Here is a 25699-nt window from a genome sequence, read left to right as displayed (position 1 = left end):
GTGGAGGGTCCAGATCCCAGAGCGATGCGGGGTGGGGACCCAGGCTCTGCCTCCTACTAGCTGTGGCCCTTCAGCCAGTCATTTCACCTCGTTTGAGCCTTAGTTGCTTTCTCTGCAGAAAGGGGGTGTTAGCAAATACCTGTGCTGACTTGTTGGCAGGAGCCGAGATGGGATGTCAGTGCTTCGATTGGGCTGGAATCAAGTGTTCAGTGCCTGGTCGTCATCCTCATTTGCTAACCCCAAGAACGCCCTGCATGTAGAGCAATGGGAAGGGGTCCCAGAGTGAGGATGGATCTCAGAGGAAGGGAGTCCGTGGCGAACCCCCAGCCCTCAGACCAAACCACAGCAAAGAAAAGATGCTGGATCCCCAAAGGCTCCCCAAGGATATTTCAGGACATCCAGGCTCCCTTCCAGGGGCCGGACTGTTGGGCCAAGGCCATGTCACCAGCTCATCTTGGCCGTGGGGTGGGGGGACGTGGGGAGGAGGGGAGGACGCCCACACTCATTTCCTGCCCTCGTTCTGAAAAGTCTGATAACAAGCGTGCATTGACGGCCTGGCTTCCCCAGGGCGAGTGGGCCGTTCCCAGCTCGCATCTGAGCCCTGGGCCGAGACATTTTCTCGCTTCAGCGGTTTGGCATGTCATACAAAGGGGCTCTGATTTTTCCTGATGTCCGACTGCTCTGGCTTGAAAAAGAGCTTTTGTTGCCGTTCTGCCCACAGATTCCTGCGCGTGCGTCAAGGCCAGATGCCTGGTGGGCGGAGAGCCCCCCATTTACCCATTTGGTGGGTCTCCCTTCTTCCATCATGGTTACCACCCATGGTCCGTGGCCTTGGCCTTGGCTTTGAGGGTCTGTCACTCAGGGAGTTACCCGCTGGCCCTTCGCCTGTCCCCTAACTTCATGCTGATCAAACACTCTTCCCACTCCGTGGCCTCCTCTGAAACCCCAATCTTGTTCATTCCCATCCCCCATCCCTGCTTCCCCTCTCTTCCCTCTTTCTTTCTTTTTTTAATTTCCCCTCTTTTCCTTTCTAGTCTGCCCCATTTTAAGTCACACGAGCCCTTTCCTTTCTGTTCGAGGCAGCCTTTTGAAAGTGCTTGAAGCATTTACTAGATAAAAATATATTATTTTAACTCGGTGGTTATGAGGAGGGTTATTAAACATGGGGAAAATCCTATTAAATAGCAAATTGAGCAAGTTGAAAACCCAGAGATGTGGAACCTCTAAAAGGTCACCTGGTACAAAATAGATGGGAATGTGGCTGTGGTTATTCTGTGACGCTGGGGAAAAGCATTGGACAGCAATTCACCAAAATGTTAAAATGTGGTCATGGGGACTATGAGTAATTTATGTTATCTCCCTCTATCTTTTTCAAGTTTTCTATTATGCAGGGGGTGGGGGGGGGGTGGCAATGCATAAACCTGATATTTAAATGTAAAAAGCACCAGGCCAGTCTCCTGTTCTCAGACAGATGAATGGATGTATACGTTCACTCAGCATTGATAGGGCTTCTCTTTATTCTTCAACGCCTGACTTATAACCAGATTGATTCCTGGACACAAGCCTTGGCCAGCCATCCACAGCTGAACCTTTATTTCCTGTAAGCACAGTTTACACATTGGGTTCCCATTCCTAGAAATCCATCTCACAACTATCAAAGTGCCCAAACTGACCACAGAAATAAGTGAAAAGAAAAGAAAACCCAGCTGTATGGTCTTACCAACTTTTACCACATATGTAAAACCAAGCACTTAATATAAAAGCTGTGTCATGAAATGTTCCTTTGGGGGAATTTTTCTGCTGGAGCCAGACTGGCCAAGGTTTCTTAAAATATGAACCAACAAAGTATGAACAGAAGATGCTTGCTTTTTACTTTTCCTGAAAAATCTCCCCGTGGCTCATTTAAGCATGCTTTATGCCCCCCAAAAGCTTCAGACACTTTAAAATAAAGGGTTCTTCTATCTTAAAAATTTTGCATTACCAATTCCATCTGTGTAAATTCTTTAGAAGAAATATTTGCATGGTGGCACTGAAAGAAGGCAGTTTCCCCTGTGAGTGGTACTTCTACTGTGAGGATGAATCCCGTGCTCTCTCTCTCTCTTTTTTTTTTTTTAAGTACATTTTATTGATTATGCTGTTACAGTAGTCCACATTTTTTTCCCTTTGCTCTGCTCTGCCCAGTACCACTCTTCCCTCCAGCAATCCCACCCCCCTTAGTTCATGTCCATGAGTCGTGCATATAAGTTCTTTGGCTTTACCCTTTCCTATATTATTCTTAACTTCCCCCTGTCCATTTTGTACCTACCAATTATGCTTCTTAATTCCTGCACCATATCCCCATTTCTCCCCCTCCACCCCCCCAACTAATAACCCTCCAAATGATCCCCATACCTATGCTTCTGTTCCTATTCTGGTTTGCGTAGTTGGATTTTGTTTTTATTTTTTTAGATTCAGTTGTTGATAGTTGTGAGTTTGTTGTCATTTTAATGTTCATAATTTTGATCTTCTCTTTCTTAAGTAACTCCCTTTGACATTTCATATAATAATAGCTTGGTGATGATGAACTCCTTTAGCTTTATCTTGTCTGGGAAGCACTTTATCTGCCCTTCCATTCTAAATGATAGCTTTGCTGGATATAGTAATCCTGGTTGTAGGGCCTTGCTTTTCATCACATTGATACATCATGCCAATCCCTTCTTGCCTGTGTAGTTTCTTTTGAGAAGTCAGCTGATAGTCTTATAGGAACCCCTTTGTAGGTAACTCTCTTCTTTTCTCTTGCTTCTTTTAAGATTCCTTCTTTATCTTTAACCTTTGGCATTTTAATTATGGTGTGTCTTGGTGTGGTCCTCCTTGGGTCTAGCTTGTTTGGGATTCTGTGCTTCCTGGACTTGTATGTCTATTTCCTTCATCGAATTAGAGGAGTTTTCCTTCATTATTTTCTTACATAAGCTTTCAATTTCTTGCTCTTCCTCTTCTCCTTCTGGCACCCCTATGGTTCAGATGTTGGCACATTTAAAGTTGTCCCAGAAGTTACTAAGCCTCTCCTCATTTTTTTCAATTCTTGTTTTCTCATTCTGCACTGGTTCACTGTTTTTTTCTTCCTTATGTTCTAAATCATTGATTTGAACCCTGGTTTCCTTCCCTTCACCATTGGTTTTGTGTGGATTTTTCTTTGTTTCACTTAGCATAGCCTTCACTTCTTCCCTTATGCGTTTGTCATACTCAAGCATATCTGTCAAGCCTGTGAGCATCTTTATCACCAGTGTTTTGAACTCTGCATCTGGTAGGTTGGCTAGCTCCTCATCACTTAGTTCTCCCACCGGAACCTTGATCCAGTCCCCCTTTTTAGGCCATACTTTTCTGTCTCCTCATCTTGACGGGCTCCTGTGTTTCTTTGCCTCTGTGTCTTAGGTAGAGCTGTCACACCTGTTATGTTGTAAGGGGAGAAGCCACTTGCTCAGCACTCTCCCCTTTTCCAGGCATTTCTCCCACTTCCATATGGGACTGGTGCCTCTCTAGCTGCTGCCCTGGCTGTGGTTCCCAGAGTGGGTGGGCCTGTGGATGTTCTAGGACTGTGGGGCCCTTTAAACAAGCAGACTCTGCTGAGAGACCAGCAGTTTCTGCCTCCACCCCAGCCCCCACTGGTTTGCACAGTCAGAAGCAATGAGGCTTTATTTTCCGGCACTGGGACCATGAGCTGCGCAGTCAGATCTGGTGTTGGGAGCACTCCCCACGTGTCCCTCCTGACTTTTTAAAATGTGTGACCATGCTTTCTGCCGGCCGGCTGCTGCCGCCGATGCCACCACTGCCACACCGCATCCACTCCGCCCCTCCTACCTGTCTGGATGAGTATTTCTTCTTTATATCTTTGTTTAATGGACCTCCATGCAGCACGATTTTCTGGAAATTCTGGTTGTCTCTAGTTTTGAGGTAGTTGTATCCCTTCTTAGCTGTGGTGGGAGATGCAGCATGTCTGTCTAGACCTCCATCTTGGCCAGAAGTCCCCGAATCACTTGCTCTTTGTGTCAGTGAGTCAGTTGACCCTTCAAATGCCACTTGAGGCTATGGCCAGGTAACTCAGTTGGCTAGAGCATCGTTCCAATACCCCAAGGTTGCAAGTTTGATCCCTGGTCAGGGCACATACAAGAATCAATCAATGAATGCATAAATCAGTGGAACAACAAATCGAGGTTTCTGTCTCTCTCCCTCTCTCTCTAAAAATAAATAAACCAAAAAAAATTTTTAATGGCAATCAATGCCAAGGTCTTAGCGTCCTTAGGTCCTTGTTGCCAGGTGCTCGTTAGTGCTGCTTTTAGCCATTAGCGGCCGTCATAGTTAAGATTAAAGCACAAGTCATATACTATATTTTTGGATATCAAGCCGTTATCAGATATATCATATGCAAATATCTTTTGATCGCTTTGAACATTATATAAATGTCTAATCACTGTTGTACACCTGAAACTAATGTAATAGTGTATGTCAACTATAATATTAAAAAATTTTAAAAAGAGATAAAAGTGCACGTGAGCACACAGAGAGGCAGACAGTGAGGCCCCCAGCCCAGCTGTCCAGCGACTGAGGTGCCCAGACGTGGATGGGAAGCTTCTCCTTGGTTCTCTCATCACGGTGCCTCTACCCGTGATGTCTGGACCTTCTTGTTCCGTCTTTCCTGGAGCTGAAAGCAAAGCCCTCCTCATCTTCAGGCCTTGAAAGCCCTTCATTTTCTTGGAAGTCATGTTTTGTTTCCTTCTTCAGTCTCCCCATTTCTGGAGGATCAGAGATTTACCTGGTTTTTTGTTTGTTTGTTTTGGTTGCTTTCTCATTTTCAGTCAATGGGCCATGGTGGCATGTCTTCTGGTGCAGAGCACCCTAAGAGGTGCTGGGGTTCAGAGACCCAAAGGAGACCCTCCCACTCATCAGAGGTGGGTCATGTTATATAGAGAGAAAGAGCTAACATTTACCTGGCTTTTACTATGTGCCAGGAACTGTCCCAAGCGCTTTGTATATATTGATTTAGTTCATTCCACCCTATACGGTAGGTACTATCATTACTTCTGTTGTATAGATGAGGAAACTGAGGCACAGAGGGTTAAGTGACTGGCCCAAAGCCCTCAAGCCAACAAGTAGTGAGGTCAGGATTCAAACCCAGGCAGCCTAGCTTCAGATTCCATCCTCTTCAACACCAAGCTATACTGCTAAGCCGTAACAGCGGCAGCTATGACTTCTGAAAATCTCTTAAGTGCAAGCACTTTGCATAGTTGGTTTCATCCTTACAACACAGCACAGGTGCCTTGTGGGAGGTGGGGAGACAGAAGCAGGCTTACCGGCCTGGGACCCAAGCTAGCACTGGAACCCAGGTCTCTGGCTCCAAAGCCCATTCCCAGCTCTTTCTCCAGCCCCACGCTAAAAACTTTCCTCTGCCTGCTGCACATCACAGAAGAGAAGCAGCATCAGTTTCTCTTTGGAGAGGCTATGGGGTGGCTCGGTGTCCTGTAAATATATCAAATGACCCTGGGGACACAGTGCGTATTGCTAATGCTGGTTGGGGCAGGAAGGTCAGATATGAAGAGAGACCAAGACCTGCAGGTGCAGCTCAGTGGTTGCCAGACACTGGAGGTGGGCGGGACTGGCACAGCAGGCTTCTCGGAGGAGGTGGGCGCAGCGTTGTGACCAGGAGAGCCCATGATGCGGGGCCCCCAGCCTGACTCATGCAGCCTGGAGAAGAAAGAGCCACTCTCAGACTGAGGGCGGCTCTCAATAAAGACGGTGAAAAGCATTCTGTGCAAGACAGCTCCTTTAAGGAAACATTAACTGCACTTCAAACCCCCGGAACCCACGGTTTGCAGGGGGTGCCACCTGCCAGCACGCTTTCACACCCGCGTTGCAGTTGTTGCCATTCGCGTGGTGACTCCCAGCTCACAGAACAGCGGATAGAAAAAGTCTGATCATCCTCTATGCCTCCATTCACATCAAGTTCAAATGCAGGCAAAACTAATCCAGGACAAAGGAAGTCAGCCACGTGGCTTTCTTTGTGGGGAACTGGCCAGGAGGAGGCAAGAGGGAGCCTCCAGGGCTGGGAGCATGTTCTATACCTCGATCTGGGTGGTAGTTACACGAGTGTACACACATGTGTTCATCAAGCTGCATTCTTAGGATTACTCTCTCAATATTATCCTTAATAACATACACATCTGGAGTAGCAAAGACCCCTTGGGTAGCCTGCCACCAGCCCTCACCTGCCCCATCAGTCCCCACCTGCTGGCCTGTGTGTTCTTCTGTTCTAGTCAACCCAACACACACTCCTCTGAACTGGGTGCACTGACCCTGTGCTGGGTTCTGAGGACTCAGGGACTCATTCATTCGTTCATTCAGTGTTCCCTCACTTATCGCGGATATTACGTTCTAGACCTCCCCGTGATAGGTGAAAATCCGCGAAGTAGGAACCTTACATTTATTTTAGTAGTTATATATATTTTAAGGCTCTATAAACCCTTCCTACAGACTTATAAACCGTTCCCAGTCCCTTATTAACCTTTCCCACTCCCTTATTAACCTTTTCCACACTTTTATAAGCACTACTTATGTTCTTAAACATATTCTACACTCTTAAACCTACGTAATTTTAACAACATATGTTTACAGTACCGCAGAATCCCGCAATATAGCAAAAAATCCGTGATAAATAATATTTTTAAAAGCCCCGTGATACAGTGAGGCCGCGATAAGTGAGCCACGATATAGAGGGGGTACTGTGTTTTTGTGCTCCGCCTCTTGGGAATGCTGCTTGACCTGCTAGAGGAAAAAGACGTTTCTGTATCAGTGAGTTTGTGATTCAGAGCCCTTCCAAATGGGAAGACCTCTCATCTGTTCATGCCTTGAGATCACCTGTTCATGCCTTGTGGTCTGTCATCTTTCATGGAACCCTCCCAGCCCCCCGTATTCTCTCAGCCCAGCAACTGTGATTTTGAGAGACTGCTTGGTACCCCCTGCCCCGGGGGATTCATGCCACCAGCCCTCAGCCTGCTTCATCTACCTCCAATGCCCCACAAGTACGTTTTTAGTCTCTATTCAGATCCAGCATACACCATTGAGGATTTGAAAACCAGGTCCCAGACGGACTCCTGGGTACTCAGAGATGAGTTTGTTCATTGTCAGCAAACATGTATTAAGTAGCTGCTAATTACCAAGCAGCATTCTAGGTAGTGGGGAAAATGTCCTTTACAGCAGTGACTAAAACAGACAGCAGTACATGTAACGATTGATAATATGGTCCCAGGGCAGACAGATAATAAGAGGAAAAACCCAGAGCGTCCAGGTGCAGGCTGTGGTGATCGAGTGGCCAGGGTGGGCTTCAGTGTGGTCACAGGAGTCCCTGAGCCAGTTTTGAAAGATGAACATAAGTTCAGTGGGAAGACAAGAAGGAGAGGAAGGTTCCGGGAAGAACCAGCAGCATGGGCAAAGGTGCAAAGTGTCACCTTACCGAGTGCCTGCCATGTCCCAGGTCCTGGGTGAACCACTGGGGATGTTCTGGAATGCCAAAGAAATTCCGAGGGCAGCGTGGAGGGAGCAAGGCTAGAGGCAGGGAGACCAGGAAAGGAAAACACTGGAAGAGTCCAGAGCAGGAGGATGGAATGGAGGGAGACAGACTGGATCTGGGGAGGCGGGAGGAGAACCCCATCATGGGGTGACAGGGTGGGTGGTGTGTCACCAAACAGGACAGGACACCTGGGAGGACCAGAGGACTTTATGAGTGGGACAGAGGAGTCCAGCCGCAGGAAAAAGCACAGGGTGTGTTCAGGGAACAGCGGGGCCCTTTACAGCAGCAGGTCTGGTTGAACCAGACGGTACAAGGCTCTCGTGCCTTAACTGATTTCTTCACTATTTAACTATCCCCATTTCACAGATGGGCAAACAGAGGCACAGCGAGTTACAGTAACTCTCCCAAGTGGCAGAGCTGACTCTGGGATTTGAAGCCAGGCAGCCTGGCTCTGAATGCCAAGTTGCTAACCTCCACACTGTGAGGTAACTCTGGGAGCCCCCGCCGCCTGGATGCAGGGGAGAGCTGGGGACTTCTCAGGGGCTGTGAGAGGAGCCACGCAAGCTGGTCCCTGTTTCTCAACTTCTCCCCTCCTTCCACCCTCTCAGGTTCTATCAGAGCCTCCTACTGGCCAAACCTACCCAGAACTCAAGAGCAAGGGAGCCTGGGAAATGTAGTTCACTGAGTCACAGGGGTACTCTGGGCTGCCCGTGTGGGTGATGAGCAGGGTCTCCTGTTGTTCTGTATGTGCTGGTTCATGTACGATACTGGTGTGCTGAGATTGGAAATGCCCCAGATATAAACATGGCAGGTCTGTAGTGGGGATCGGGGAGGTGGGGGTTGTGGCAGAGTTGTAGCACAGGTGTGCGACTGCACACAATAGAGCCACCGAGACACCAGCTTGGCAGGACACAGCCTGGCCATACGAGTCTCTGTGTGCCAACACCTGGAGTCGTGTGAGGCCATCACAGGGCACCTGGAGCTGCATCTGCCTGCAGCCCATCCTTAAGGGTTGCCACGGAGGAAGGACCAGGCTGGGCACGAGTGACCAGGCTCACAGGTCTCTCCTCCATGGGGCCCTGTGACTCAGCCAGTCCAGTCATTTGAGCCATTGGATGGGAGTACAGCTTCCTTCTGTAAACTGCCCCCAGAAAGGGGAGGGCGCCTGGGATCTGCATCACCAGCTTGTCTTTGGAGGCAGGAAGCAGCTTTCCTGTTTTTCTCAGAAGTCCAGCTCCACCATTAGGGATTTTGCGGCATCTGCCTATTGACTTCTCAGCCAGCCTGGCCTCCTGCAAGGTCTACCCCACATGGACTCTGTGTTTCACTAGGTTCTTGCGTCTCTCACCCCTCAGACAGCCATGAGCAGCTCCTGGTCTCCACCGCCCTTCAGAGGGTCCCTAGGGATGTGGGACGTGGTGGAGAAGGGCATGGCTCTTCACCTTTCTCAAGCTGGAATGTTCCAGAAATTCCTTGGTGGAGGCTTCCCATTTCTGGTTCTCTCAGGTGTAAGGCATTGAAAAGGCAGGCGCGTTAAATGAGGGTTCAGAGGGCTTTTTAGTCCCAGCTTTAGCATTGGCATGTGATGTGACCTGAATTGTATCCCCCGAAAGATATGTTGAAGTCCGAACTCTGACACCTGTTAACGAGAGCTTATTTGGAAATGGGGGCTTTTCAGATGTAATCTAGTTACAGTGAAGACAGAGGCGGGGACTGGAGTGATGCAGCAGCGGGACACCAGAAGCTAGATCTTGGGCTTGTGACCTCCAGAGCTGTGAAAGGATGCAGTTCTGTTGTTTTAAGCCATCCTGGCTTGAGATGTTTTGTTACAGCAACCCTAGAAAGCTCTTACAGGGAAATTAATGCAACTTTGCAAATAACTACCAAATTAACCAGCCTCCCCAAAGGTTTCCGATGTCCCTCTCCAAGAGTGGGTACCCTCAAACCAGAGAAACGTGATTTCGTTAGAACCTGCGGGCTAAAAACTCACTTCCTGGGCTGAGAAGAAACGTGTTCTCTCGTTTAACCCTCCCACCAGCCCCACGCTGCAGGCACCCATGTGATCCCCATTTACACTAGAGGAAACTGAGTCTCAGAGGGGTGAAATCATCTCCCCAGGTAACATGAATACTTTTATTTCTTACTGAACCACTGGCCATTTTCAAGCTTGTACTGAGCTACTGAAGGCAAAATGGATGTGCTGGATGGGAAATGGATGAGTTTTCTATGCTTCCTAACCAACTACCACAAGCTTGGGGCTGAGAACGACACAGACTTATCTCACAGGTGCCGTGGGTTAGGAGTCTGGGCTGGCTTAGCTAGATCCTCTGTCCAGGGCCCCCATGGCTGAGGCCAAGACATCGGGAGGGCTTCATGCCTTTCTGGAGCCTCGTGTTCTCTTCCACACTTTCTGGTTGGTGGCAGAATCTGTGTCCTTATGGCTGCATGACTGAGGGCCTATCTACTAGCTAACCATCAGCCAGGGACCTCTTTCAGCTCCTCAGGGGCCCACAGTTCCTTGCCACAAGGCCACATGGCCACATGGCCCCAGTGGCAGTTCACACCACGGCAATATGCTTCCTTGCCGGCCAGCAGGCATGTCTCTCTGACTTCTCCCGCTTCCTCTTGCCGCTAGAGTCTTATATAACTAACCTAGTCATCATTCACTGGTGTCGCCCACACTCAAGGGGCACACGCCAGGGCGTGGGAATTTGGGGAACTACATTAGGACTCTGCCTACCAAGTTCCGATGAACTTGACTTTGAGACCAAGATGAACTATCCATTCTTCAAGACTCACCCCAGAGATGACCTTCCCCATGAAGTCATGAGCCCATTCATTGATTCGTTCACTCATTCATTCCCCCGAGCACTGATTCTCCCAGACAAAGGCGTGTCTGTCTAGTAAGAAAGTGCTCCCAATTGCACAAAAGGGACCTAGCCCTGCCCTGGGTGGCTGGGGAGGGGATCAGACAGGAACCACCTGTGTGAGGCATCCCAAAGTTCCCCATGCCTGATGTTGAGACCCCCAGTCTTATGGGGGCTTCCTGAGAAGGTGACTAAGTGGGAGGGGGCTGTGGTGTTCTCATTGCCTTCTCCGGACTAGGTCAGCCCTGGGACCCGGGAGGCTGCCCTGGGTCAGCCCAGAAGTGGACTTATCATGAGGCTTAAGAAGTCAGAGTTCCAGCCCCTTCTTGCAGGGGCTCCTCCTCGGCCCAGAGTCTAACTGTGTATTTGTGATTGTGTGTTCTTTTTCTTTAAGAGGGTCTATCTAATTGCACAAACCTCAGGGCCCCAAGAAATCTGGATCTGTCCCTGGTTGGGCCATAGACGTATGTATCACGCAGACAGGACTTCTGGGTGAAGATGGGGTCCCTATCTATGGGGGGACATAAGGGGCTCCCTATGAAAGAAGGTACGGGGACTGGAATGTCAGTGCATGCCCCTGTGGGCAGCCCACTTTGCTCCAGCAGATCTCCGTAAATCAAGCTATTGGGGGACTTCTGACGCTGAAACAGGGCCAGTCTGTAGGGGTGGAATTGGGGTTCCCTCCTGGCTGAAGCCAGTACCCTGGTCCTGTAACTTCACTGCACCCCAAGCCAAGGAGGGGCCCTGCAGGGGGAGTTGTGAGTGTATTTCCTTTTCTTTCTCTATTCTCCAGCCCCCCAGCCCCGACAGAAAACACACTGATCTGACTGGCCTATCAGACTCCAGCCAGCAGCCCTCACCCCTGGCAGCAAACACCCAGCTGCCTGAGTTCCCCCGAGGGAATTCCCAGAGGAGCGCCCACCTCTGCCTCCAGCATCCCCACGGTCAGCAGCCTGCCAGGCCTCCCGCCCAGGCATGGACTGGCTGTAAGAGAGCTCATGCCTGCCCATGTGGTACACTGCAGGCCGCCCTGCTGGCCTCACAATCCGAGGTGGCCTGGCCCGTCCGATGGAGCCCAAGGCCCGCGGTGGGCGCTCGACATTTGCTCAGAGGTTTTCCATCATGTGTTAATGAGCTTTGGCAGCAGCCCGGTGAATCAGGGCTCAGCTGGAGACACAGGCTCTGAGAGGCTGGGCAGGCAAGGCCGCCGGCTTCCAGGGACTTGTCTGTCATCTACAGCTGGAACATGCTCCGTGCTTCTCCTGACTGCAGGTCACACCCCACAGTGCTTGTCCGCTCAGAGCGCAACGCCTGAACTGGGGACAAAAGGCAGCTTCTCACCCCGACGCCCCAGCGCTGGACCTGTGACCGGTGCACATGAGGGTACACCCACCTTTGCTCCCCTTGCTGTCCCAGCTGCAGCCCCCCTGCCCCAGCTCACCACACGCCTGTCCGCACGCACACCCTGTCATTCAGGGACAAAAGGCGGTTTTCAAGATAGGAGCCGAAGTTACAAAGTGCCTCTCCGGTAAGGGCAGATATGCAGGGGGAGGGGGCACAGCAGGCAGAGGGCCAAGGGCCTATTCCGCAGCCGCGGAGGCGGGTCCTGCGATTATCCTGGAGTTCGGAGCAGGCAAACAAGCAAGTTGTCAAGTACGAACAGCCCATAACAGGCTCAGCCAGCTGGCAAACTGGCCCCCACTGGCTCGGTGCTGGCGACCGCTGAGCTGGGTGTCGTGTTAGTAAAAAGCAAGTGCTTTGGGACCAGATAACTGAGTTCAAACCCCGCTCTCTTCACTTGCCCTTTATATCACTTCCTGGAGCCCCAGTTTCCTTCCCCATAAGGCGGGAACATTGGTACCCACCTCCTGGATTTTCAGAAGGATCTGGCAAGAAACGTAATGGTGGCGTGGCACGGGGCCCACGTGAAGTCAGCTCTCAGTTCCCCTGACGGTGGGCAGAGGGTGAGTGAGTGAGTGGCAGTTCCAGGATGAGGGGGGCCGGGCATCAGGGAGTCGTGGCATCGATAGGAGGAGGGCTGGGACAGTCCCCCCCTCGCCATGGCCTTGTGAATGAAGGAGAGAGCTGCCTTACAAAGTACAATAGATTCCATCTAACATCTTTATTTCTCTTTAACAAATTTCCCCCAGGGCCTATTTCAAATCAAGTTAATTCCGGTGTCTAAAGGTATAAAGCCCATAACTCAGAGGCATCAGATATAAACTAGTCAGGCCTCCGCGGACGTGGTGCTGGCTCCCGGCCCCGGCTTGCGCTGTGGACCTGGGTCCCGGCACCTGGACGAGCTTCATCTTCTGCCTGTTGCCTGAACAGCTGGAAATGGGTGTCTGGGGTCTTCCTTCTGCAGACAGCCAGAGGTGCTCCCCGAGAGGAAAAATGGCTTGCTGAATAATGAAAGCTCTGCCGTGACTCGGTGGTGGCTTCTCATGGGGCCTGGGGACAGGCAGGCTTCCAGCCTAGAAAGGGACGTGACGGAGGGCCCAGGCCACGCAGCGGGCACACCTTGGCTCACAGCGTCTTCTCCGTGGGGGCCGGCCTTCCTTCTGAAACGTCAAACTGGAGGACAGACAGTGTGTGGAATTGGAAATGGGATCCAGACAGACCTCTGGGCTTTTCCTTTCTATTTTTCTTGTTGCTATCAGTGCAGCCTATTTATGCAGTGGCCATTTTTGCTGGGGTTTTAGAGTTGGTTGAAATGAAGCTTGTCTGGCAGAGGTCAGGCTGGATCCCCAGCTGTGGGTCTCACAGCGCGGCCCGTGGAGTCAGCTCTAGAACAGTCCTGTTTATCATGTTACACTTGGCTCACGCTTCCGGGAATGATTTGTTGACTTAGGAGGGTTGATGACAAGCCGTGCGTATCCCTGGCACCGTGTGAACAGAGAGGCATTGTCGGTTCCGCCAGAGCCTTTCGACTTTGTTACTGGGCATCCTGGTAGCATTTCTGGGGTGTTTCACCTGAAGCTGGGATGGGAGTGCACTGTGGTCATAAAACCGGGGGGCCAGGAGAAAGCGGTGCTCCCCATGACCCCAGCCCCACAGTAGTCCCCTTTGGAGAAAGAAGTTCAATGCAATTAAACTGGCATGAATTGAGCAGAGACTGGAATGGGAGCTTGAAATTCAATGATAAATAAGTCCCAGAGCTGGCCCTCTGGCTTGGGGGTGGGGGTGGGGAGACACAATTTAAATGCAATGCAGGGATGGGGGTATGTACAGAGAGCATCATGTGCATTCAAGGGAAAGGGAGAGGCAGGCCCAGAAGTTCCCTGGGAGGGGTGGTGCCTGCCCTGATGACTTCTGGGAGTTCACAGGGTACAAGGGAGGTGGGGAAGAGCTGGAACCAGGACCTAGTCCAGGAGAGCAGGCGTGAACGAGGAGCCCTGCATAGCTGCGTGTTGTCGGAGGACGGAGCCAGCCACGAGACTCAGGTCAACAGGAACAAGGCCTTGGTGGCTGACGTGCAGGAGGCGAGCACCCTTGAAGGTGCTGTGGTCAGAGTCCCGAGTCACCAGATCGCTCTGGCAGGTGATTTTGAGGGAGGCAGTGACAAAGACGTCTTTAGGAAATAAAATTGCAAGAGTGGCAACTGGGTGAAATCTAGGCAGGATGCAGGAGGACGAGACGGGACACCTACCATGGAGGATCCCCGCCAGACGGTGGGGCAATAAGACAAGGAGAGGAGGTGGAGGAGGGTCACCAGGGCAGGCTGCTCATTTAGTGTGAGCCATGCAAGCCTGGTCCCTGCTGGACATCCAGGTGGAGGTGTCCACCAGGCAGTGGGATGCTGGGTCTGACGTCACAGAAGCTGTGGACTGCGGATCAGAGCCTGCACGAGGCGGAAAACCATGGGAGTGCAGATGTGGGGGAGTGGAAGACAGGGGGTGAGGGCAGAGGAGAAACTCTGAGCACCCTGGGAAGGGACAGTTGAAGAGAAATTAGGAGGGAAAGGCAGCAGAAGGCAGAATAGGAATCTTGGAGGAGAACTGCAAAGGTCCAGGATGTTGAGCTGTTGGCCTTGAAATGTCAGGGCGCCCGACTCTTCAGGGCGGTTTTTGGTAGCCACTGGAGGAAGACAGCCATCTATGCCGAGAATGTGAGGGCCTCTGAGCTGGGGGTACCCCCAGAGTGAGGTCTCCGGCTTTATTTAAGGTGTGCATTCCTGAGCCTAGGATTGAAAACTCCTGGTCGAGAGTGCTGACCTGAAGTCCCTGTCCTTCAGGACTCATGCACCCACCACCCTGAGCGTGCCCCACCACCACCCCAGGCAGGCAGGACACCCCTTTTCCAAAGTGACTCCTGGTTGAGCTCACCCGGGGCCAGGCCTGGGGCCTCAGCACGCTCCTGGGCCAGCCATGCTCTCCCACCCTGCCACACGCCCTGTGTCCTTTGCAGGGGATTGACACACCTTGTCCCCCAGCCTGCCACACGCCCTGTGTCCTTTGCAGGGGATTGACACACCTTGTCCCCCACCCTGCCCAGCTCTGCCTTCCCACCTGAGCTCACATCTCCAAGGAGACCCACCCATCATCTCGGCCCAGTAGGGTCCAGGTGCTGGTGAGAGGGAGGCTCTCCTGAGATGGCCCCTCACGGGGTCAGGTCCCCCAGCCCTCGCAGGCCAGCTGGCGCCTGTATGGGCCACACACCGTGTGTGATGGCCGTACCGTGTGCGATGGCCGTAGGGCTGAGTGAGCGGATCTAGCGCTGAAGCTCTGAAGGCTGGCTGTCCTGGTTCTGATCCCAGCCTCACACTGAGGATCTGGGCAGCCTGAGTCATTCCACCTCCCAGGACCTCCGTTTTCCTGTCTATAAAATGGAGTCGAAGGGAACAGCAGCACCCATGGGAGAGGGTGGCCGTGAGGACTCAGTGCGTTAACACTGAACGCGGAGGATTGAGGTCCTCCCTGAGGGTGAGTTGCGGTGGCAGTAATGGCTGCTGTTCTAGTAACGGTGTTGGCCAGCATGCGAGCAGCGCTTGAGCCCAGAGGAGCGCCCCTCCCCAGACTCTGGTCCTGTGTCCCCTGCGCACCTCCGGAGACTGGTAAGAAGCCAGGACAACTGCAGACGCTTAGGACAGAGGCGTCTCCACGTGCGGGCTGTCTGACGGGGCCGCCTCCCGGGAGCATGGCGTTATTTAGGTGAATTCGGGAGAGGGCCCCTCCTCCTGCTCTGCTGCCCTAGGAGGGCTAGTGGGTAATTGATGAAGAAGCCCCCAGACAGGAGGTTAAATTAGTGATGGCCAATCAGGTGATGAATGCGGCTCCCACCTGCTTCCAGCGGCTTCCATCCAGCCTTTCCCTGTTCCCAGTGTGCAGAATCCTGCTGCAGCTCAGCCCTCTTCTCCCTCTCTCTCTCTCTCTCATGCCTTTCGCCAGCATTTCTCTTGCTTAATGGTGAGGAGCTGGAGTACGATTTCCCATTAACTTTTATCCTGCCCATAAACAGCCCACTTGACTCACAATGACAGTTGTTCTGCTCTGTCCCAAGGGTTCCTCCGCCGCCATCTTGCTCACAGCCAGCCTGTCACCGCGGCATCCCAGCGCTCCAACACCCTGCTGTGCCGTGGAGGGAGGGAAGCTGGCGTTCACATTTTGTTTACTTTTTCCTAAACCTCCTGGAGGGAGCAGAGGCTGAGGGAGCTGGGCCTGGGAATGGAAGGGCCCGGAGACAGGAGAAGGACCACGGGCCACCTGCCCTGGAGCCCTGGGCCATCAGCAGAGACTGGGGAGGGCATAGAAGGACAAATGGGGGGCTTGGGACTACGTCCCCCAGGCCCCGAGTCGAGTAGCTCTGGAAAGGCCACTTTCAGAGGGCTCCAGGGTCCCTAAGCCATGCTGCTTTCCAGGGGGGTGGATGTTTAGTCTGAAGATGGACGGGGATGGGGGCATAGATCAGCTGTGGGGAGCCCTCCTTCTCTGCCCCAGATCAGCTGGTGGCCTTGATTGAGGCTTTGGTCCTGGAGCCTGGATTCCAACCAACCTCCCTGCCTCCACTCCGCCCCCCACCCTGCAGAGGGACAGGTCTGTCTTAACAACTCTCTTCCACGTCCCTTGCAGCATTGAGGCCCTGCCACCTGCCCTCTGCCTCCAGCTGCCTCATGGGCCTCCTTTCATATCCTCAGACGGCCCGACCTCCCAGCCTCTTCCCTCTGGGCCTCAGCACTGCCGTTCCCTCCATGTGGACGTCCGCCTGTCTTCACCTGTGCACCCTTCGGGGTTCAGCTCTGGTGTCGGTTCCTGGGGCGGCTTTCCTGACCCACCTACAGGTCTCCAGCCCCCCTTGGTGCCAACTCAAAGTTGAGAGATCCTGGCGTGCTCCCCACTGAAGCCCATGCATAGCCCGGTGCCTGGCACGTGGCGGGCCCTTGGGGTGTGGGTGCTGACTTGAACTCAGCCGTGACTGGATGGCTCTGGGCACGCAGCCCCTTCTGCCAGCGCTTGGGGGCCCCCGTGGGGGAAATGGGATGGATGTACTCGCTCTGGCTCCAAAGAGACTGGAAGGTGCATGATCCAAAAATGGTGAAGTCCTTCCTAGAAAACCACCAGGCAGTGGGCTGGGCCAAAGAGCACTGACCTTGAAGTCAAGAGACCAGGGCTCTAGGCTTCGCTCTGTCACCATGGAGATGGCTCTTGTCCTCCACAAGCATCAGGTTCTTAGTGTATAACGTACAGGGGATGAAGCACGTGGTCCTCAGAGTCCCTCTCGAAGTCTGTGCTTGCGCACTCTGGTTCTCCTTCCCTCACCCAAGCCCTTTACCTAAAACTCCCAGGTTATCGGGGCATCGCTTTGCAGAGATGCGCAGGGAAAACCAGTAGAAAGCCTGGAGCCGGCAGCACACGAGCCCTTTCATCCCTTGGAGCTTCATATTTGCTCCTCATTAAAGGAGAGAAGGAAACAGAGAAGAAGAAAAAAACACATCCAAGCCGCAGTTATCAAGCAGATGCAAGTAGAAAAATCACAGAGACAGTAACTGAACACCCATTTCCCTGGGTTAGGGAGAAAATGAGCTATTGGTTGGGGAAGTCTCCCCAGCGCCATTCAATTATGAATCTCGGCAGAAAGCCTGGAAAATCATGGCAGCTCCGGAGCAAAGGGTTGGAGAAGGCATAAGGCTGGTGCTGTGGGTTCTTGAAGAACTCGCCCAGTGACATGAGGGACAGCGGGTGGTACGAGCGAGGCCAGGGTCCCGCCTCCTGCCAAGGGCCAGGCTGAGTGGTGAGACTGGGGGCCTCTGGGACCTCCGAGCATCTCTGAGGTCTTCCCAAAAGGCATTTGTTATGTGGGAGGAGACGTGATTCATGGGCTCCCAGCAGGTAAGAAGACTTACTGGCATGGAGGAGCACTCACCGCTTACGGGCACTGTCTCCACGCTGGCTACAAATGGTCTCATTTCCTGATTCCTCCTGGAAACTGGGTGAGGTCCATTGGTAGCTGCACTTGGTCCATCGGGAAACGGAGATTAACTGACCAGCCCAGATGGCTAAGACCGCAAAAGGCTGAAACTCATAGGCCACACAGCTTCCACACAGCATTCCCATCCCCCGATACAATGTCCCCCCTCCCCCATTGGCCCTGTAGTCTCTCGGGGGCCTGTGCCCGCTTTTGTGCCTTGTAAAAGCGTTGCAGATCGGCCCTGAGGAAGGAGTATGGCCCAGGCTGCGGAGCCCATGAGAACTGGGTTGGGATCTCTTTCCCCTGGGGAAGGTGTGGCTGGTTGGGGGGTTAGGTTCTTCTGGTGGCAGGTACAGAAACCAACTTCTTCTGGTTTGATCCCCAAAGCGGACTTCATTGGATGTGGGGCCCCAAAGGAGACTGAAGGCGTTTATCAGCCAAGACCAAGGAAAGGGAGATGCAGGAGCTTTGTAGCTGGCATCACAGACCGCTGAGAGTACCCGCTGGGGGACTCCCCGATGCCCCTCTGTCCCCGGGTCTCCTCCGCTTCTGATCCAAACCCCCGAGAGAGCACCTGATGGGTGTGTGCTGGGACCCCGGGCTGGGGCAGGGCCACACTCCGTGTGAGAAACCCAGGCCTCTTCCCACAGGGGCACCTCAGCAGTACATCAGAGCCTCAGGATCGGCTTAGCGCCAGGCAGTTGGCCTGTCCTTCCTCTCCCCATTTTCTGTCCCGGAGTCCCTGCCAAGCCGGCCAAGCACAAAATCCTTAGAACCCAAGACCTAGAGAGATGCCTCCGTTTCCAGACTAACCGATCTCCAGGTTTCAGATTTACAGAGACAGAAATAACCTGTCTCCGGGAGTCCCACTGCCTGGGGAGGGGCTGGAACCAGAGCTGGCTCCTGACAGACCCCAGTCCCCTTGTGGACACTGAACCCGAGCCCAGCCTGGTGCCACCTTCTGCTGATGACAGGGTGGCCTCTCCCCCAGATCCTCCACGGGCCTCCTTCAGGGTTGTCTCATTTAGGGGGAACACCCTAGCGGCCCTCACTGTCACCTAGACTGCTATAGAGGGGAGGTGGCTTGGAGATGGGGCCCTTTACCCGTTGCCTGGTCACGGACTAGAACTGACAGAGGGGACTCAGGCTCCCAGTCACTGTAGGATTCATTTTCCTCTGTCAGGTCTGAAATGTGGCAAGTGGAGGACCCACGCTCCCCAACAGGGCTCTCTGTGGGTGACAGGGAGCTGGCAGGGGAGGGGGCTGAGTCCGAGGTCCCACTGGCCTCCCCGCTCCGCGTTCCTGGCAGCGGCGGGTGCTGAGGCTGCCACGGCCCGTCTGACAGCTGCAGGAAGCTGCCGACGGAGCCAAAGTTTAAATGTGTCCCTCCTCACAAGGAGCTGCAACGGGCAGGGAACAAATGAAGAGGGAGTTTGTTAATCCGGGAGGAGTGCAGCCTGCAGTCTCCCAGGCAGCTGGCTCCTCTGGGACTAAAATAACACGCCCCAGGGGCCCCAGGGTGGGGTCCTCAAACATAACAGGTCAAGGGATGCCCGCCAGGCTGGGAATAGAATCCCAGACACACAGAGCCGAGAGGGACTAGAGTTCCTGGCGTTTGCCACAAACAGACTTTTCCAGCCTAAGAAAAGCTCACGGTGGCTCCTCAGTGGCCCCGCAAAGCCAATGGCATTAAATCCAGCCCCTCTGCAGGGCAGTCCAGGCCACCTCCCTGACCGCAGCCCCACCTCCACTTTTCAGCCTCGGTCCTCACCCACAGGGCCCAGGCCTGATGTCTTCCAGAAGCGCACTCCCTAACACGCCTCCGGGCTTTTCCTCCGCCTGCATCACCAGACACCAAAGAGTATTTGCCCCTCGGCCCTGTGTGAGTCCAACCACTTTCCAGAGCGTCCCAGGTGACCCATCCAGCACAGATTCCTAATTCTTTGAAACTGTGAACCTGCCACCTCCCTCATAGCATGTGCCACTCTGTCTTCTAAAGGTGATATGCGCTCTCACCTCCCCAAAGAGGCTGTACCTTTCTTTTTAAATCCTCACCTGAGGACATGCTTATTGATTTTAGACAGCAGGGAAGGGACGGAGGGAGAGAAACATCCATGTAAGAGAGGAACATCAATTGGCTGCCTCTTGTACACACTCCTGACAGGGGAGAGAACTACAACCCAGTTATGTGCCCTGACCAGGAATTGAACCTGCGACTTTTCTGTTACATCTCATGGCTCGACCACTTCCTACAGCTGGTGGGAAGGGGGCAGCGGAGTTGGTGGGGCACACCAGCTTCTCCAGAGCCTCATCCAGAAAGGGCACGCACCCCTTTTGCTCACACTTGATTCACCAGCTCTTTCACAGAGGCACACGGAACTGCAAAGGAAGCTGAGAAACAGAGTAGCCACCTGCCCCGAAAGAGAGAATGTGAGTTTTTAGTAAGCAGTCAGTCACCCTGCAGCATCTGAGTCCCCACAGCAGCTGCTCAATAAATGGGTGAAGGACCTGAAGGCCACAGTGGCTTCCCAGGGTCTCACAGAGAGTCACTGACAGGCCAGGCAGCTAGGGCTCCCCAGGAAGCCCAGCCCAGCCCACGCTGCCTCTCCAGGCCTGGAGTTTCTTTGCCCAGCCGCTGGCCTGGCTGCCACTGGAGAGAGGCCAGCCCTAGCAGGGCACAGTAGGTGCCGATTGGTAAATCACAGCTATTAGGAGCGTTCTGTAGAGATGGGCGTAGAAGTTAAGGGCTTAGGAGGGGGAGCTCCAAGGGGAAATTACGGGGAGCAAAGCAAAGAGCTCAAGGCAGGGAGCGGTGTGGAGCCTCGGTTTGTTGACCGCAGTTTGGAGCGCGGCTCCCAGCCCCGTGGGAGGCGCCACCTTGTGCCCCTGTGCATGCTTGCATTGAGATCTTAACCCCCGTGCAAATGCCCTTGAAGAAAGGGTGGTGCAGAAAAGCCCCACTCCGCGGCCTCTTCCACAGGCCCCTTTGCCTACGTATTCCGTCATCCTGTCCTTGAGCCAAAAGGGGCCGCGCCGCGCCAGTCTCCTCCTCCCCAGCTCCCAACATCCCCGCCGACCCGGGACCTTTGGGAACCATTTTCTTGAAGCCAGCACCCTTGGGTGCTCTGTGGTTTCCCTTCCTGGTCTGCCACAGGGAGCAGCCCAGATGGCACTAGAAACCCTTCCCGTGTTCCAAGAGGATCCTCGAAAACGCAGCGGCAGGGTGGGGCTGGAAGGACACTTGATGAGACTTCAAAGAGCTGGATTCCAGGGGCCACCCTCTGCCTCATGCATACCAGGTGTCCTCAGAACCTCTTCTTTAAAACACCTAATCATCCAGACTCACCTCTGCTGTGGGGTTTTTGAAAAAGCAGGAGCCTTATGACAAAGATGCGCATTGAATGTGCTCAGCACGTGAGGTTTCACCTTAGCCTCAGCCAGACTTGCGCGCAGCAGATGTATGTGGGGTGGCCCTGCTAGGAGTGGGCGCCAGGGAGGAGTGGGGGGGTGGTGAAACTGAGTCAGGGGCAGAGCCATGCAGGGGCGACCCTGAGTGGATCATCTCGGCGCAATCCTGCTGGGACCTGACCCGCTGCCCCCCGAAGCAGGTAGAGCAGATCTGAGCATAGAGAATGGGAACATTTACCCACCAGCTCCCACCCTCCGCTCAAAGGTTACCACCCCCAGGACAGGTGGGCGGAGGGGTCCTAATTCCTCGAGCTTCCAGCTTCCACATGCACAAGTGCAGGGCAGCTCCCCTGCGCAATCGACCCAGGGCCGTGGGCAAAAAGCAGGAACAGCTGCACCCAGGCGTCGGCAGGTGCCGCGTGCGTGGAGATGGAGCGAAAGACGGGCAGAGAAGTGTGAGGCGGGGCGAAGGGTGTCGCGCACGCCCAGTGGGTGTCCGCTGTTGCTTTAGTGTGGGCGGAGCCGAGTGAACAAGGGCTTATGAAAAGCAGTAAAGGACTGATACAGGTCACCATTATTAAGTCTCCCTCTAACATTCTTTTCTCCAGGATTCCCTTCATCAGGACAGACCTCCGAGGTGGCCCATTATGGAGACACCCTGACCCTGAAATGACTCACGGAGTGACCGGCTCGTTCCGGCTTGCCTGGGACTTTGCTGGGTTCAGCGCTGAAAGTCCTATGTCCTCAACCCAGAGTCTTGGGGGTTAGTCATCAAAGCTGTACATAACCCCAGGGCACGACCCTCCCAGCCCAAAGGAAGAACAATGGGGGCGCTCACGCCCCGGAGGGCAAAGGGCCGCCCACACACCTTCCCAGCACGCCAGGGCGCCTCCGGGTCGCCTGCAGACACTTCACGTAGAATCAGATTCGGCTTCTGTTCTTTTCCAAAGCCTTATTGGTTCGCTTTCATACATTGTGGAAAACTCAGAAAACACACAGAAAAAAACACGTAAAGAATTTTAATCCCCTCATAACCCTGTCCACCTGGAAGTAAAATACCTCACACATTTAAAGGCATTTCTTTCCAGATGTTTCCTAAGCCTATAGAAATACCTCTAACAAGAGGGGCTGGTGAGGTAGGCACCCGCTCCCATACTTTCTCTCCACAAGGCAGTCCTAGCATCGCAGGGCAGCAGAGGCTCCCTCTGGCCCCATTCCTGAGCTTGATAGATGAAGAAATAACTCTCCCAGGGCTGCGTGACTAATGAAGTCTCCTCACATCAGTGCCTTCCTGACCCTCAGGAGGGAGAGGGCCACCTGTCTCTGGGAACACAGGTCAGTGACACACACACACACACACACACACACACACACACACCCATGAGCGCCTCCGTGTTCCTGCAGCGTGACCAGACCTGGATCTCAGAATGAACCCCTCTAAATGTCACTTAATATGCAACACCACAAGCAGCTCGTTCACCAAGAGAGGACACGTGTGAAGTGGGCTGGAAATGGCTTTCTCTCTTACTTCTCACGTCAGCCATTAATTTTCTCCGTATTCGATGCCTCGGGCCAACGCTAACAAAATTCAGTTTGACAGCGATGAATGTGAAGCCTTAGGACTAAACACTGCACTCAACCAAAACAGGCTGTGGGAGGTGCGGCAGCTCTTGTGAAAAAGCCCTGGGAGACTGCGTAGATGGGAACTGGGTCCCCTGAACAGGAGCACGGGGTCCAGAGGAGAGGAGGGGGCAGGGCCACTGTGCTCTGGGCTGGTCAGACCCCGCCGCACCGTTGGGCTGGGTGGTGGGTGGTGTAGTCTTCTGGGCGCCGAGGAGGGAGCGAGGCTGGAGAAAAAGGTCTTGGAACTGTCAGTAAAGACATGGCTGGAGAGCCCTGGCTGCTGTGGCTCAGTGGATTGAGTGTCGGCCTGTGAGCCAAGTGTCGCTGGTTCAATTCCCAGTCAGGGCACATGATTAGGTTGCACGTCAGGTCCCCAGTTGAGGGCGCAAGTGAGAGGCAACCACACAGCGATATTTCTCTCCCTCTCTCCTTTCCCCTCTCTCTAAAAATAAACAAATTAATTAATTTAAAAAAAAAAAGACATGGCTGGAGGAACTGAAGATGTTTGACACTCATTTAGTCGAAATACCAAAATTCTTGACTCTAGAGGCAGGGAGCAATCTCTTTTTCTCTGCATGCACCAAAGACACTTCCTGCCCCTCTCCACAGCCTCCACTTCTTTAGGTGGGGGGTGCGGTGAGGCGGATGGGATTGAGATCAGGCTGCCAGACTGTCGGCAAGTCTGGCCATGGGTGGCGTGTGGTCCTAGCTGTTGGGAACTTGTAGGCCACCTCTTGTCCTCAGCTTTGAGCCTCACCTGCAAACCCTGGACCACTGGAAAAGTAGCTGTGCTTCAGTCTCGTTAGACACAGTTCCTCTCTTCCATGATTTGAAGGGTTGGCACGTGATCAGGGGAATCTTCTGTTCCCAGGGATTATAAATAGCACCTGTGGAAGAAGTTTTGTGGAGGCAGGTGGCCTTCCAGGAATTTAAAGCTCTTTTGAAGATGGGATGCTTTGGGAGGTGGTGAGGTCCCCAACCGTGGCAGTCCCCAAATAGGAGGGCCCGGGTAGAAGATTCGGGACCCTGGTAGGGACCCTGCACCAGATGACTGGTGAAGGTGATTTGGAAGCCTGACCCCAAGGGGTTGCGTGAGTTTCCTGGCAGCACACTCAACAAGAAGATGCTTTTGCAGATGCCCAGTAGACATAGCTTCTTAGACCTCAGCCATGGGCTCGTGGAGCAGGAATGCCTATCCTGACTGTGGCCCTTCTGCCTTCCTGCAAGGCTGGACCCCCACGATGCGTGAACGAGGCAGGTGCATTTCCTCTCACACCGCAGCACACCTGTATCAGTTTCCTAGAACAGCCGTAACAAATGATCACAAACCAGGTGGTTCAGAGGAACAGGCACTGGTTGTCTCCGGGTGCTGGAAGCCAGAAATCCAAAATCCAGGTGTCAGCAGGACCATGCTCTCTGGAACTCTGGGTAGAAGCCATCTTGGCCTCTCCCTAGCTTTCGGTGCTTGCCGGCATCCCTCGGCATCCTTCAGCTCATAGACACATCAGTCCAATCTCCATCTCTGTCTCCACCTGCCTTCTTCCCTCAGTGTGTCTGGGTCCGCATTTCCTTTGTTTTTTATTTTATTTTATAAAAATATGGAACGTTTCACGAATTTGCGTGTCATCCTTGCGCAGGGGCTGTGCTAATCTTCTCTGTGTCGTTCCAGTTTTAGTATATGTGCTGCCGAAGCGAGCACCACATTTCCTTCTTACAAGGACACCAACCATTGCACTTATTTTTTTACAGTAATTTTTAGAATTATTCTAAAGTACATTTTATTTATTATACTGTTATGGTTGTCCCAATTTTTTTCCCTTTGCCCCCATCCGCTTGGAACCCCCATTCCCTTTAGCAATCCTCCTTAGTTCATGTCCATGGGTCATGCATATAAGTTCTTTGGCTTCTCCCTTTCCTATATTATTCTTAACTTCTCCCTGTCTATTTTGTACCTACCAATTATGCTTCTTAGTCCCTGCACCATTTCCCCCTTTCTTCCCCTTCCCCCTCCCAGCTGATAACCCTCCGAATGATCCTTACACCTATGATCCTGTTCTGGTTGTTTGCTTAGTTTATTTTTGTTTTTATTTTTTAGATTCAGTTGTTGGTAGTTGTGAGTTTGTTGTGATTTTAATGTTCATAGTTTTGATCTTCTTTTTCTTAAATAAGTCCCTTTAACATTTCATATAATAGTGGCTTGGTGGTGATGAACTCCTTTAGCTTTACTTTGTCTGGGAAATACTTTATCTGCCCTTCCATTCTAAATGATAGCTTTGCTGGATAGAGTAATCTTGGTTGTAGGGCCTTGCTTTTCATCACTTTGAATACTTCTTGCCAGCCCCTTCTTGCCTGCAGTTTCTTTTGAGAAATCAGCTGATAGCCTTCTGGGAACCCCTTTGCAAGTAACTCTCTGCTTTTCTCTTGTCGATGTATCTCTCGCACATTGATGTTTTTCTGCATCTCTTTTCCCTCCCTTCCCATCTCTAAAAATAAATAAAATCTTTTTTTAAAAAATGATTCTCTTTAACTTTTAGCACTTTAAGTATGATGTGTCTTGGTGTGGTCCTTTTTGGGTTCAACTTATTTGGAACTCTGTGCTTCCTGGACTTGTATGTCTAGTTCCTCTGCTAAATAGGGGAGCTCTTTCATTATTTTTTCAAATAATTTTTCAATTTCTTGCTTTTCCTCTTCTCCTTCTGACACCCTTATGATGTGGATTTTGGTACATTTAAAGTTGTCCCAGAGGTTCCTAAGCCTCTCCTTGTTTTTTTGAATTCTTGTTTCTTCTTTCTGTTCCAGTTGATTATTTATTTTTTCCTTTTGCTCCAAATTGTTGATTTGTATCCTGGCTTCCTTC

General features: G+C 52.6%; 1 protein-coding gene and 1 non-coding gene across 2 annotated transcripts in view; one reads left to right on the top strand and one right to left on the bottom strand.

Moving 5' to 3' along the window:
• Window positions 1–25699, top strand: part of CACNG4 (calcium voltage-gated channel auxiliary subunit gamma 4) — a 49981-nt gene that overhangs the window by 12131 nt on the left and 12151 nt on the right. The window lies entirely within an intron of this gene.
• Window positions 24435–24541, bottom strand: LOC149998850 (U6 spliceosomal RNA). The gene has a single exon (XR_016507365.1). It is a non-coding gene; the product is annotated as a U6 spliceosomal RNA (small nuclear RNA).

The sequence above is a fragment of the Furipterus horrens genome, unplaced genomic scaffold, assembly GCF_987537825.1.
Source record: "Furipterus horrens unplaced genomic scaffold, mFurHor1.1.pri manual_scaffold_11, whole genome shotgun sequence".
Taxonomy (NCBI): Eukaryota; Metazoa; Chordata; class Mammalia; order Chiroptera; family Furipteridae; genus Furipterus; species Furipterus horrens.
Note: the sequence above shows the minus strand (reverse complement) of the source record. Positions and strands in the feature narration are given on the sequence as shown.